The following is a 14,012-nucleotide window of genomic DNA, read 5'->3' as shown; positions in this document are numbered from 1 at the left end:
ATATCAGTTCCCTGAGGCGACAGTTTTTTTCCCCCTTTAGGCCTGCATTCAATGATCCATGATGACATGTATGAAATCATACTGTATAATGCAAGTTTTAAATACTGTAAGTCGTAAAACGTACTGAAACATTGCCCAACAGTGGCATCGCAAAACAAATCACACTGCATGTCAAGATTAGCCGTGAAGCCCAAGGACCTCTTTGTAGACCTGTGCTATAAAACTGTGGTGAGGGACAGATCAGGTCAAAGGTATAAATATTCCCAAAGCTTTGAGGAATCCTACCAGAGTTGCACTAAACTGATTAACTGGGGAAGAAGGGTTTTAGTCAGTGACTCTAGAGTCTGAGCCCAGGCCATCTGTCTGTCTAATCAAAGCTTGGAGAGATTTATAAGATGACAAAGCTCCAATCACCGCAAAAAGAACCTCTCTGCAGTAGATGTGATCAGAGTCAGAATACTTGAATAAGATAAATTAGTGTATTAAAATTAGCAGAAAATCTATAAATGTACATTTAAAAAAAAAAAAAAAAAAAACTTCTTTGCATTCGATTGGTCAGCAAAAATGTCCATTTTATTCACTTAAAGCAGACCTAGACCGGAAGTTCCAATTAACGCTGTTTTTTAATGTGTATCTGCGTCATTACCTTGTTTAAGAAGCCCTGAAGTTTAGAAACAAACATTTCAGCCATGGCTGAGAACGCTGTGTTTTATTATAATCTCGTGCTCAGCGAGATCTCTGAAAATCCCGTTATGGTTACCTAAACACCGGTTTTCCGGAACATCCGATCGTCCTGCTCCGGGCACTAGTCCGGGCACATCCGGTTGCGTACATTGAACCGCAGAAGAAGAATAACGTCCGTTGTGGAGGTGTTTCACGAGCGACAGTGTCTTCTGACTCTGGGTCTGACTCCAGGTCAAAGTCATAAAAGGGACTGCGGCGGGGAGTCGTGAAGAAGCTATTTTTAAACATTGTTAAAACAATGTTTTGATAATGAGTAGCAGTGCATCCACCGTTCCAGAGGGGGAGCTGCGCTTCTGAGAGCAGGTGTGCTGATATGTCACTTCCGGGTTGAGAGATTTGAGTCTCAAATATCGCGTCTGGGAAACACCGTCAGAAAAGAGGATTTCTATCAGCTTGTTTACAGCAACTAGGAGGTTTTTGACCATAAAAACAAGTTAATGTATGTAAGTAGACCTCCATAACTAACATGTGCAACAGGACCACTCTATGTGAGCTATGTGAGAAACCCAAAGAGGATTTGCTATGATTCATTCCAGTTGATATTGCAAATTAATTTCGATAATAGGATCATACATTTTTACAAGTGTTTTTGCTGCTCTGTGGGTGAGTCATCAATTTAGACACCAATAATACACTGCAGGACTTTTATTTTTTTTGAAGTACTGAAGCAGAAATAGTACAGAAGCAGACGCAGCAGTGCTGCAGCACGCTTAACTTTTTCACCAGGAAAATAAATGTTTAATCAAACACTTATGACTGAGTGTATTATGGGGGCAGTGCCATCTTTATGGTGTATTTTCAACAATAACAGTAACAGTTGTTGCCTCAGACAGGGGGGGAGATCATGGTCAGGGTGTTTTAGAAGTAGCTGCCAATAATAGCACGAATCACCTCCAGTTGAGTGCTGCTGCTGGAAATTCTAACATCAGAGGCAACACTCTTGCACCATGTTCCATGTTACATGGCCACAGACACTTTCAGGGGAACTGCTGCGTTGATTCAAGTGATGAACGGCGGACATGAGTCTGTTTTTCTGCCTCCTCTAATGCAAACTCCTTTTAGCACAAATCTAAAGTCAACCAGTGTAGTTCTACTTGTTCAACAAATTCCACCAGTTCTTTTGGCATTCATCATTAGTAACAAGAAATTAAATTTACACATCTGCCGTTGATTAAACAAATAGATATCAAGATTCCACTTAACATCATTTGTATTCCTCCGTCTAATCCTAATGTTGAACAAGCTTTCAGCACACCCAGAATGTTTTGGCTGTGAACAGAGTTGCTATTTAATCACAGCATTAATGTAATTAAGTCAACACTCTTTCACTTGCTTTCTTTTCAGAGTTAGAGCTTGGTAATATATCATTACTCCCACAAAAGCCAGTAAGCATTCCTCCTATGAACTATCCTGCTGGGCAAATATCTTTTTCAGCTTTGTAACGCGGCCCCCGTTTATCACGACAAATTAAGATAATGCTGCTTGGAAAATTGTTTACACTTAATAAATTGTCCTCTGCTCTGCGGTGACTTGTGCCATAGATGTGCACTGACCTACCTGAATGTCTATGCATGTGGAAGTAAATCCTTGCCCTGACTGCGTATCACGCATGCCCATAAATACGGCATAAAGCGAAGGAAAAAAATATGACTGATGGATGTTGTTCAAGGACATACGCATGATCATCTGACCGTAATGCCCTCGGTGCTCCAAATAATCTCTTCTATTAGTGTGGTATATGGCTGGAGCGTGTACAGTCATGGATCTTTAACTCGGCTATTGTGGGTGTAACCCCCGTCCCTACATGGGGGTGGGGGTAGTACAGTATACTACACAATGTGTGGACACCGCCTTGAGCTTAGCATTCTCCGCTCGCCACCTCATCTGTATCAGCAGTCAATGCCCACAGCAAGCAGAGGTTGAATGGGTCACCACTCCAGCCAGCGGGGGACGCAGACCCCCAAAAGTCCTTTATTTTATATAATACTGTTTATCGAGAAAACAAACAGATGTTTTATGTAAGGGGAAAGGGGGAATTAATTCATCCAAGCCAACAGAAGTTTCCCAAATGCTGGCCTGATAATAGGGACCCGTCATTATTAGGATTGATGGCAGCAATTTATTATTAATGATTCGTAAAATGAGATCCAGTAGACCCCATTTTAAATACATTTTCCATTACGGAGGAGCTGACGAGCAACACTGCTGATTTCACCACCAAAGCCTTTCGCTGTCTCTCCATCTCCCGCTGAAATACAGTATCCCTACTTCACCCGGCACAATGTCTCACTTTGGTGATGCTTGGATTGTCCCAAATTGAAAGCGATTGTTTTAAAAGCTGAGGAGGTGAACTTCAAGCCCCGTCACAAAACTATGATATTGATGCGCAATGATTTACAGTCCAAAGTGCCGTTATTATAGTTGTGCAGCCGTAATTGCAAGGCTGCATTATATGTAATATACACAACACGTGATGAAGAATATCTCCGTTTCCCTTTGGGAAAAAAAAAATAATAATGACAAAAGCGCTGATGAAATCAATGTGCAACACACAGTGCAGATAAGCGTCTGCACAGCAGTGTTACAATAACGTCCATCTTGCTCATCAAGTATCAGCAACCTGAATAGATACGAAACTAGGGGTCAAACAAAATCACCTAATCCTCCTGAGACACTGCAGTTGATTTAGAAACAGACAGCATTTAGACTGCCTGTGGCCCACGATGAATTATTTCACTGATTTCCAAAGCAGACACCTACCTTCTTACAATAGATAATGCTTCTTCTCCAAAAATATCATTAGCAGTGCCTGGAGTATGCTTAATAATTGATGAGTAGAACATCCGTGATAATGAAGAGTTGGTGTGTGTGTGTGTGTGTGTGTGTGTGTGTGTGTGTGTGTGTGTGTGTGTGTGTGCGTGCAATCACTCAAAGATCCTGTGAATGTGTGTAATGATCTCTTTTGTTTCTGTAGCCACAGTTGGAGACCATGTTTGCATGTGGTTGCGCTCGCGTCAAATAGGTGTTGAATCCTGTCGAGGTGTGAAAACAGAACTGGAACATCCTGGTGGCTTGGCACTCGTCCTCCTTTATACTCATGCTGATGCAGGAGGAGTTCTAGGAAGCCATTACTCCAAATGACTAATTTACTTGGCAATATTAGAGTGCAGGGGAAAGAGGTGTCTTTCTGGGCTTTAAGCGGAGATGTATAACTTTTTGAACCATGTCATTCTGTGCAGTAGCAAGTAGTTTATAGCAAAGGGAGTTGAATTATTTCTATATGCAAATGAAATTGAAGCAGCCATGTGAGTAATGCAAAGCAACCGAGGACATAACCCATACACACGTATGCTGTTGCAAGATGACAGTGGCTGATTAGGGTTGATGCACAGCCAACATTTAAACCAGACTATGGAAAACATGCCCCAGTCTAGGTATTGTGCCTGCCTGGCTCACTGTCACACTGCCATGAGTTACTGAGACACTTAAATTAAACACAGCCATTTTAAGCACCTGCACTTTTCTTTGAACACACAATGTTTGACGCTCTGAAAAAAGGTCAATTTTCCCTAAATGTGCGTTTGGAGGAGTAATTGTGTTGGTGGTTTGAGTGTGAACAGACTGGAGAGGCTGATAAAGCTGGAAAACATAAGGGGGATTCTACCTGACGTCACTGTGTCACGGCTTCATCACACAGTGTAGGAAGCTGGTTAACAGTACAGCAAACAGAGTTAACGCTGGTATTTGTGCTGTCGCAGTCTGTGTCCTTTCCAAATCTTGTGAACACCCGTTTTGTCTGACTGAATCTCTGTGTCCTCATGTGAGCACAAAGATGCCATAATGACTCCCACTCTGGCTGAGTGAGAAACAAATAAAAGCTCTGTACTGAATAGAATTCTGTGGACCAGAGAGATCTGACATTTAACTTTTTGAAACATCAATACTTTTTGGTAAAAACAATATGGTGAAGTAGAGTGATATTAGGTTTTTTGTGGGAAGTTTTAGATGTTCTTGCCTTTTTCTGCAGTATACTTTTTATTACAGTTTCAGATATTATACAACATTATACAGATAATTCTTAAATGCTGTAATTATGTCACATGCAATTAATAGCTTAAATTTAAAGGCCCAGTATTTAAAATTATTGTTCATTTGGTAGAAATCAAAATAAAGCAATCATACTACATACAGTCATCAGAGGTGGAAAGTAACGACATACATTTAGTCAAGTTACTGTATTGATTACTTTTTTTTTGTATTTTGTTTGTTTTTTTAAGTACAATTTAAAATCAGGAATTTGTATTTTACTTGAGTACATGTTGACTCAAGTATTGTACTTAGTTACTTTATAAATCCTATCCGTTACTGAGTAAAAATAAAAATATACACCAGAACCAGACTAATGATGATGTGATTAGCACCAGCACTGGCGCGTGAACATAGAGGGTGGGCGCCAAACGTGACGTAATATCCTGTGTCGCGCCGGGCGCATGAACTCCAAAATAGTTTTGGATTTCTGACCCCTTGTAATATTTCTACTACCCTCACACCCCACGCAAAGTAACTAAGTAACTTTTACTTAAAGTTCAAATGAACTACTTTTTACTTCTACTTGAGTACATTTTCAGATGACTACTTTTACTTCTACTTGAGTAATATTTCATCAAAGTATTGGTACTTTTACTCGAGTACAATATTTTAGTACTTTTTCCACCTCTGACAGTCATACTACGTACAATGACCTGATTGTGTAAATTGTTCTTTTCAACGACCCCAAAATGAGTCTTTTATATCAGGCTGAATCAGGTGTATCAAGGCTGCCATCCTGTTTTTATGTAGCTCAATGCACAAAGTAAACATCTTTTGAGTTGTGATTCAAACTGAAGGTTCTCCAACACACTTCAATGTGAAGGGTGAGGCGAAGGATGATCATTCTTCCGTTACCAGATGGGTTATCATCTGACATGCATACTTCTCATAACCGTAACTCCTAGACCGTTTGTCATATCTAGACAATTCTAAAACTGTGGACTGATGATCTATCCATGGTGTACCCCACCTTTCGCCCCATGTCAGCTGAGGTTGCTCAACCCTCATGTGGAGGATAAAGCGGTAGATACATAACACACTGCCTTTGCAGCAAGAAGACCCAGGTTTGCAACCTAGTCAGAACAAGGGCCTGCGTGGTGTTTGCACGTTCTCCCTGTGTGTGTGTGGGTGGGTTTGCTCAGGGTTCTCCAGTTTCCTCCCACATTCTATAAAGATACAGATTTAGAGATTAGATAAATCGGTGACCGTAGGTGCGAGTGTGAATGGCTATTTGTCTCTATGTGGCCTTGTGATGGACTGGCCTTTCGCCCTATGTCAGATGGGATTGGCACCAGTGACCCTCATGTGGACGATAAAGCAGTAGAAGATAAATTAATTAATTATTTTTAATACATAAGAAGGCACTTCCTGTTCTTTAGGGTTTAGCAAAGGCTAAATGGCCATGTTCAGACCAACGTTAGCGATGCAGCAACTAATTAGTTATTCACACGGAAGCTCAGCCTCCCTGCAGATAACTTTGTCACGAGAATGGCTTTATCTCATTTTTACTAGGGCTGAGCCAAAACCTTACATCACTAATCGTGATGCGATATGTGCCTGATGACACTTCACATCATTGCCTGCCGTTGACCACGTGAAGTGTGGTCATGTCATGTCAACAGCAGCTGATATCTCCGTCTTCATGATTCTTGAACATATGGTGTGTGTTCCAGGCAAAAGCCCCTTGTAGCATCTGAGGTTATTTTGTGCAACCAACTGTGCTTTCATCCACAGATTCTCCAATTGCTGTTTGACATGATTGTAGGGAAAGGAATTGTGGGTATATTTGCTGACTACCATTCAAAAGTTTGGGGTCACTTAGAAATGTCCTTATTTTTGAAGGAAAAACACTTTTTTTTCAATGATTCTAACATTAAATGAATCAGAAATACACTCTACACATTGTTAATGTGGTAAACAACTACTCTAGCTGCAAATGTCTGGTTTTTAATGGAATATGTACATAGGTGTATAGAGGCCAATTTCCAGTGTTGTAATGGTACATTGTGTTTGCTAATCGTGTTATTGGATGGCTAGGCTAGGCTATTGGATGATTAGAAACCCCTTGAAAACCCTTGTGCAATGATGTTAGCACAGGTGAAAACAGTTGTGCTGGTTCTTTGACAAAAGCAAAGTTTGAAGCAAAATTATTATTTGGAATAAAATTCATTATTTCTAATCTTGTCAATGTCTTGACTATACTTTCTTTTAATTTTGCAACTCTTTTGATGAATAAAAGTGTGACTTTTAATGGAAAACAAAAAAATGGTTTAGGTGACCCCAAACTTTTGACCGGTCGTTTAGTTTTCTGTTCACGTCACACTTTTCATTCTCAAACCACAACAACAATCAGCAACAATGTATGATTGGTGGTATCATTTTCTGCAATATCACGTGACAAACATTCTTAGAGACAGAACACATAATTGCTCTGAATGTTTGCCTCAAATGTGTGTTTGCCATTTTCTGTCCATGAAGAATTTTCATAGAGGAGCTTCAATTATCCGACATTTATCGCAGTAATTATCAGTATTGACAGATGAAAGACCTTTTCATCATGCAGAATACTGAACAGTGCAGTGTCCCACATTTACAAGACACTGAAAAGGTGATTCACATCACCACAAAAAAAATAAATCAATTCTTCCTTGAGCCATGATCTACTTTCACTTAAAACAGACAAACTCATGCTGGCTAAAACATGACCTCCCTCCAATTTTTGGCACAGTCCTGCTGATTACCATTTGAAAGTTTTAATACAAAATACAATGATTGTTGCTCTAACAACCTTTTAAAGTTGTTATTATTTTTTATTTCTGCGAAGCCTGAAATTACATTAATCTAACAGTGGTCTGTATTTCACAGAACCTTCCACTCCCCCACCACACAGTGCTTTGTGCTTTTCTACCTCCAGGCTATTTTCGGTTCACATGCGCATTAATTACTAACTGACTCATGAGCATCAGACGAACATCACTTGCAGGTATGTAAGGTCATTGTGCGCAGTGTGACAGCAAACATTTAATTCACTGTAGCCATTTCAGCATCATAGAGATGCTGCCTCCACAACACATGCAAACGCAAATATAACCCATTTATTTTAAACTGCTTAGCATACCAAATGAGAGAGAATTTGCATTTTTAGGCAATTAGGACTATAGTGCACTGAAAGGCACATGATTGAAAATCAAGTTCCTGCTTCAAGGCCCAATAGACAAACAATGTCCATCAGGATTATGTATTTAAGTAAGTACTTAGCATTAATCTGAAAATACTACTTGACGAGGTCCTCACACACAAACAGAGAGTTTCCCTTGTGTATACACAACACACACAGACTCATGGACAGACAGGAATGGAGGTGTATGGAGGCATGCATATGCTCAAATATTTACTGTATCCACCCCCACCCCCCGCAAGAGTACTGAAAACTGTTTTACATCTGTACATTAGCCTCCTTCCATTATTCATTTCATGTGATTCATTCTGTGTTAGTCAGCCTGAAAAAAAAAAAAAGAAATTCATGGATTCAAAACACATTGAGTGCACTACCGTGTAATTAGCGTGTATTATGCACTTAACTGCAATTTGAATAATACAATGCAATTCACTTAGCGTTGACAATTCCAAGGGAGGATACTTTTCTTTTCACTGAAACATGCCAAGACAGGAAGTGAGCATCAAAGGAGGGGGGGGGGGGGTTAGGGGGATGGGGTGTTGTTGTTGTTTGCAAATCCTACTATGGGGTGGGTCAGTGTCTCTTTTTCTACTTTTGACTCAGCGGTTAGCCTGGTAGCACTTTGTACAAACCACATGATGTGTCAAGATAATCGATAATGAAGAACAGCTACAAGTGTTGTGCAGCTGCACAGCTGAGGAAAATGTAGAACCCACGACGCTGACCTCAATTGCTTTTTAAGTCTTTAAAGTAAACCATCATCTCACTTAAACGCTCATCACCCCAATGGTCATCTTAATCACATTCTATTTTCTGAGAGCGACTTATATTCATTGTCTGTTCTGATAAAAAGCCTTCTTAATTTCTGTCTGTGTGAGCATCCAAACTCATACGGACAGAAATCGTCTCTCATAATTCAAACCTGAGAAAGTACCTAAATTGAATCTGAGATGCATTTCACTTAATGTAATCCACATTTATCAAGATACACGTCTCCTTTAGATTTATCTATTGGTTTACGTATGTAAATCCATCAAGAGCTTTTCGATTTTATGTGATATCTCAAAGCACACGGGGATTTAAATGGACTGGTCATTAAACTCACACAGGCTACAAAACTCACTGTACTATTAAGCATTCAACTAGTAACAAGCAGAAATGAATTATGCGCCACAGCTTGCATAGAACAGTTTGAAAATGAGAGGGCTGTTCAAACTTCAGAGGCATGTAATATTGGCTGCAAATAGCCGTGACTGAGTGGCAGTCTTTTTACTGAGCCATGGAGAAATTGATTGCAATATGAACACATTTTAATGACTGTGCTGATCACTGGAATACAAAACTACTCTGATCGAGTATCACAACAATACGTAGCTTTGGTGAAATGTGATGCACTTGAGCCAATAACCAGGAATTCTACATTAATTTGTGTATCAAATGGAAGCATGCACTGGATTTAATTTCCAACTCTGACCATGCAGCAAACAAGACTCATGTCACGTTTGTTATGGCCTCAAGCTCCACAGTTTGTGTTTTTATGTTTAGTTACAGTAGGAGCAAGGGTGCAGTTTTTTTTTGTATTTTGGTTAACAAGTTAGAGTTGTTTTCTTTTCTATTTTGTTTAGGCAAGTGAAATTAGTTCCTTTTTAGTTGTGCTTGGTTTTTGTCATAAACGGCACCCAACTGCCACGTTTCTCATCTTTTGTTTAACGTCATCAATTTATTGCCTACCTGCAAATAATCATTTACCATAATCCATTTGGTGTTACGTTGCTTCCTTTCCTTTAAATCTAAGCAGTTCCTGGACTACAAAGTCTTCAATAAATATAAATAATAAATACAAGTTTATTGAGGAAAAAAGGCTTTGTACTTACATCTTGCTAACTCATCTGTATGATCCACTTGTAAATTTGTACCCAATCAAGGTCTAAGCCAAAACATGATCAATTTGTCTCTCAGCTGTTTCCACACCACATCTATCAGATTGCAGATTTTAGGGAATGGGTAGTGCCTGGAATTTATAATGACTATTAGAGACACTGGCATGAGTGCAAAACCAAGATTGTGGGAGAGAGAGAAAAATATTTTTGTAAGAACCTTTACTTCAATAAAAAGATTAAATTCCATGTGAGCCAAAAACATTTCATTCTCATGAACCACAGAGTGCTGTATTTATGCCAAACTATAATCAGAGACCCAAAGACTGAGGTCCCATGGGAGCCTGGATGCTCTAGTAATGGTGACATATTGAAAACCATAGCACTCTCTCTCTCTCTCTAACAAGACAAACTGAACTGATACAGAATGATGGATCTTCTACCGCATTTAGAGGACTCTTTCTCAAACACACCTGTGCATACACACACACACACACACACACACACACTTTATTGGCATGTTTCCACCAAGTGGTACAGATTTTTTGGTTTCCTTCAATCGGGGTACCAGAGTAATTGGAACCGCACCATACAGGTGGAGCTAGACTCATGACAGTCTGCTGATTGGGTGACAGAAAATCGTCTATTCTCATACAAAGATCGACATCTTGTTGAGACAAACAGCCACAAACTGAGCAGAAAAAACAAGCTGCTGGATGTCCTCTAGTGTTGTCCGTTTGTGTCACGTTTGATGTCGGCACACTGGTGTAACGTGACGCTACGTATCTGGAACAGCATGACGAAACTCAAAGCCCTGACCAATGGCTTTACCGTTCCAAACCGAACTGTACCATGATGGAAACACAGCTTATGTGTCATAGGATTGCTGCGTAAACAAACCCTTAATGACACACAGAAAGACACAAAAGTACTATTATAAATCTGGTATTATTTGTATAACCAGCCTAACCCATTTGTATTAATTTGTCTTCAGCCAAAAAATAAGATGCAACGAAAGAACTTAAGCTACTGTAGGTCAGGATATATAATATTTAATATAATATAAAAAGTTTCTTTGATAAAATCAGGCCAGCGATCCCTACTCACTCAAGTTCTCCTGCAAAAAGCTGCTCTACACCAACAGAGAAGAAAAAAAAAAGTTGAATTATCTCTCTTTTCTGATCGTAAATCTCGAGTGTAACCGTTACAAAAATAAAGGTAGGGTTCACATGTGCTGCCACATGTGACCAAACAATCACTTAGTGCTGCTTTAAAATTAAATAAAAGTTTTAAATATTAATGCGAAAGCACTTCAATAATGCAACGATTAATCAATTTATAATCATTACTAAATAAAATGTTAACCATTTTGATAATTGATTAATCGAGTGGCTTTTTTAAATAATTAAAACAAACTCAGAATTTGTAAGCTTTTTAAATACGGATATTTTTGTGGTTTTTTTTGCTTCATATAACAAATTTAAAGGTGAAGTAAGTAGTTTATAGTGACATCTAGAGGAGAGGCTGAAATTTACAACAACGAACTGCTCCTCTGCTCACCCCCTCCCCTCCCTGAGCGCTACGGTATCCTCAGCCAGTCAAATGTCGTCCTCGTCGTCTTTCTCCGTGTCAGCAGACAAAGTTCTAGTATTTATTCAGATGTACAAGTGTGTAAAATACGTGTGGTCCTCTATTCTAAACGCATAAAAATATCAGCTCTCTGCCTCGTCTTGGCGCCCTCTCCAGCTAACCAGTACTTTTCCACTCTGTTTATACCTCAGACTTCCTGCTCCGTCAGTGGAGGCTGGACTTCCGCTACAAGTAAAGCGACGCTTGATTTGTTCTCTCGCGTTTGTCCTTACAGGCTCCGGTAGAAACATGGCATCTCGCTGCTAACAGTGGCTATGCAACCGCGGTCCGCGACCATTTTATTTTACATGACTTTTTGAAACACTACGAAAATGAAACAAAAACTATTATACAGCGACTAGACAATGCAGGAGCACATATGTATAAAAAAGTGGATTTTGGGTTATATGAACCCATAAATACTACAGTGTCCCTTTAAGTTAATAATTGTGGTTTGTCGACAATTGAGAACATCATCACTAGGTTTATCCTAATGAGATACAAATGTGTCAGCTTAAACATAGCTTATAAGACTTTTTACAAGCATTACTTTTATTATAGCAGCTCTTATAGCTCTTAATGGCTGATTCCTGAGAGACACTGAAAGATGACTTTAAACAACTCACTGGAATGGGGTCAAGTTGATGAATCCTTTCTGCTAATTGAGACACTGATTGCGTCTTCCGTTATCATAGTATAAGATGACATTTGGAGGTTGCCGTACAGAGACATTTCAAGGAGCCGTTACATCCACGTTTGCATTATTGGCTTCTCTGGTGATAACTTCCATTGAAGAAATTCAAATGAGTTCTTTAAGATTTGCAATGAAATGAAATCCTTAGCTTAAATGCAACCTAAAATAACCTCAGTTCATTAATAAAGTTTACAAGGTTATTAGTCAGTCAATGGCAGTCACATATATGAGATACCTTTGATGAAACTAGTGCCAATCAGTGGATGATTAGTAATTTAAACTGTGCCACATCCCTTTCATATAACAATTCTCATTTTCTGGAGTTCTCAATCATCCAGGTCTATGTTGATGTCCATAAAGATACCAGGTTACCAAGGATTGGACCTCATGAGAAGTTGTCTAAAAAGGTTACGCTCGTCTACAAGGGAATTAAATGTTTGCATGAATAATCCAAGGCCTCGTGTGAATCGGGCAGTGCGGAAAAAAGTTATGTAATTTATTTAAAAATAATAAGAAGAAGCTATGAACAAGATGATACAACACTATCACAATAACAATGCACAGCAACTCAAACACCTACAATTCATTCAGCCATTATTTATAAATAAATGAGTTACTTACTGTTGACACGCATGTGCTTTTCTTAAGCGACATGTGACAAAAAAACAAAAGCACCAGAGGGATGTGTGTGTGTGGAAAACCACATGTTCACTGCAGTGTGGGTTATGTGTGAAATTATAAAATGTGGTTTAAACCTTATGAAAGGTTGATGTTACCTTCAGACCCTACTTTTTAATACATGATAAAGATATGCAGTGATTCATTTATGCCTCAAACAAGAGTTCTTCTTAGTGCAGTAGTCTTAACAAGTGACCTGGTTTCATACCCTACCTTCGCATTATGTTCCTGTATGTTATTCTTTATGCATGAGCTGACCGAGCACATCACGCTTACATTTGAACCATAAACATACTTAACTAGGAAACAGCTTATACTTATTTGCTCATATCCCTCAACAACACGTGACCCATCTAAATCACCATTCAACGCGACACAAAGTGTGTCATTAGAAGTGCAATTTAAAAGGCACATTGCAGTTTACATGACCCCAGTGAGCTTTAAAAACCAACTTACTGATATCTTATTGCTTATAAAGTAATAATACATAATTAAACTCTATGAAGTCCCATCTCAGTTATTATTTCCAGGCTGTAACTGAGTCCCTGCACCTGTAGGATTCAGCTTAAAGTACCCAGTAAGAGCAGCATAGTTTACGTTCAAATTTAGGGCTGTAAACTGCAATGAGCCATTTAGTATCAAATGAACAGTCAAGGAATCGGATAAATTTTCGGCTCATGCAAGTGTTCATGCTAATTTCACCCTCTATCAGTTCATATATTAATGAAAAGGGCATAGGCGGATAATACCAATGCTGCACAACTAAACTGTTCCATGGTTAAACTGAAATGTAAGTCAGGCAAACAGCAAAATGACAATGATCTAATAAATAATACCTACATTCTTCCAAAATAAATCAAAATCCCAGCTTTTTTGGCTCTTTCAGCCAGCAGCGCTGTGACATGAACACTGTGTGACCAAAGTGGATTAATCTGACCAGCTAATATTCACATCATTAGAGGGTTTAAACAGTCATTAGGTAGAAAATAAAGCATGCATATTGTAGATCACGATGAATTCATGACCCCAGACCAATGACGCCAAAGGCAAATTAAGGTGCAAACCAGTAGTGACCAAGCTCAGTCCTAGAAGAAGGGGAATAACAATTCACTCATGTTAGCTT

Source organism: Microchirus variegatus, assembly GCF_963457635.1.
Source record: "Microchirus variegatus genome assembly, chromosome: 6".
NCBI classification, from domain to species: Eukaryota; Metazoa; Chordata; class Actinopteri; order Pleuronectiformes; family Soleidae; genus Microchirus; species Microchirus variegatus.
The sequence above is the reverse complement of the archived record's forward strand: the minus strand, read 5'-3'. Positions refer to the sequence as shown.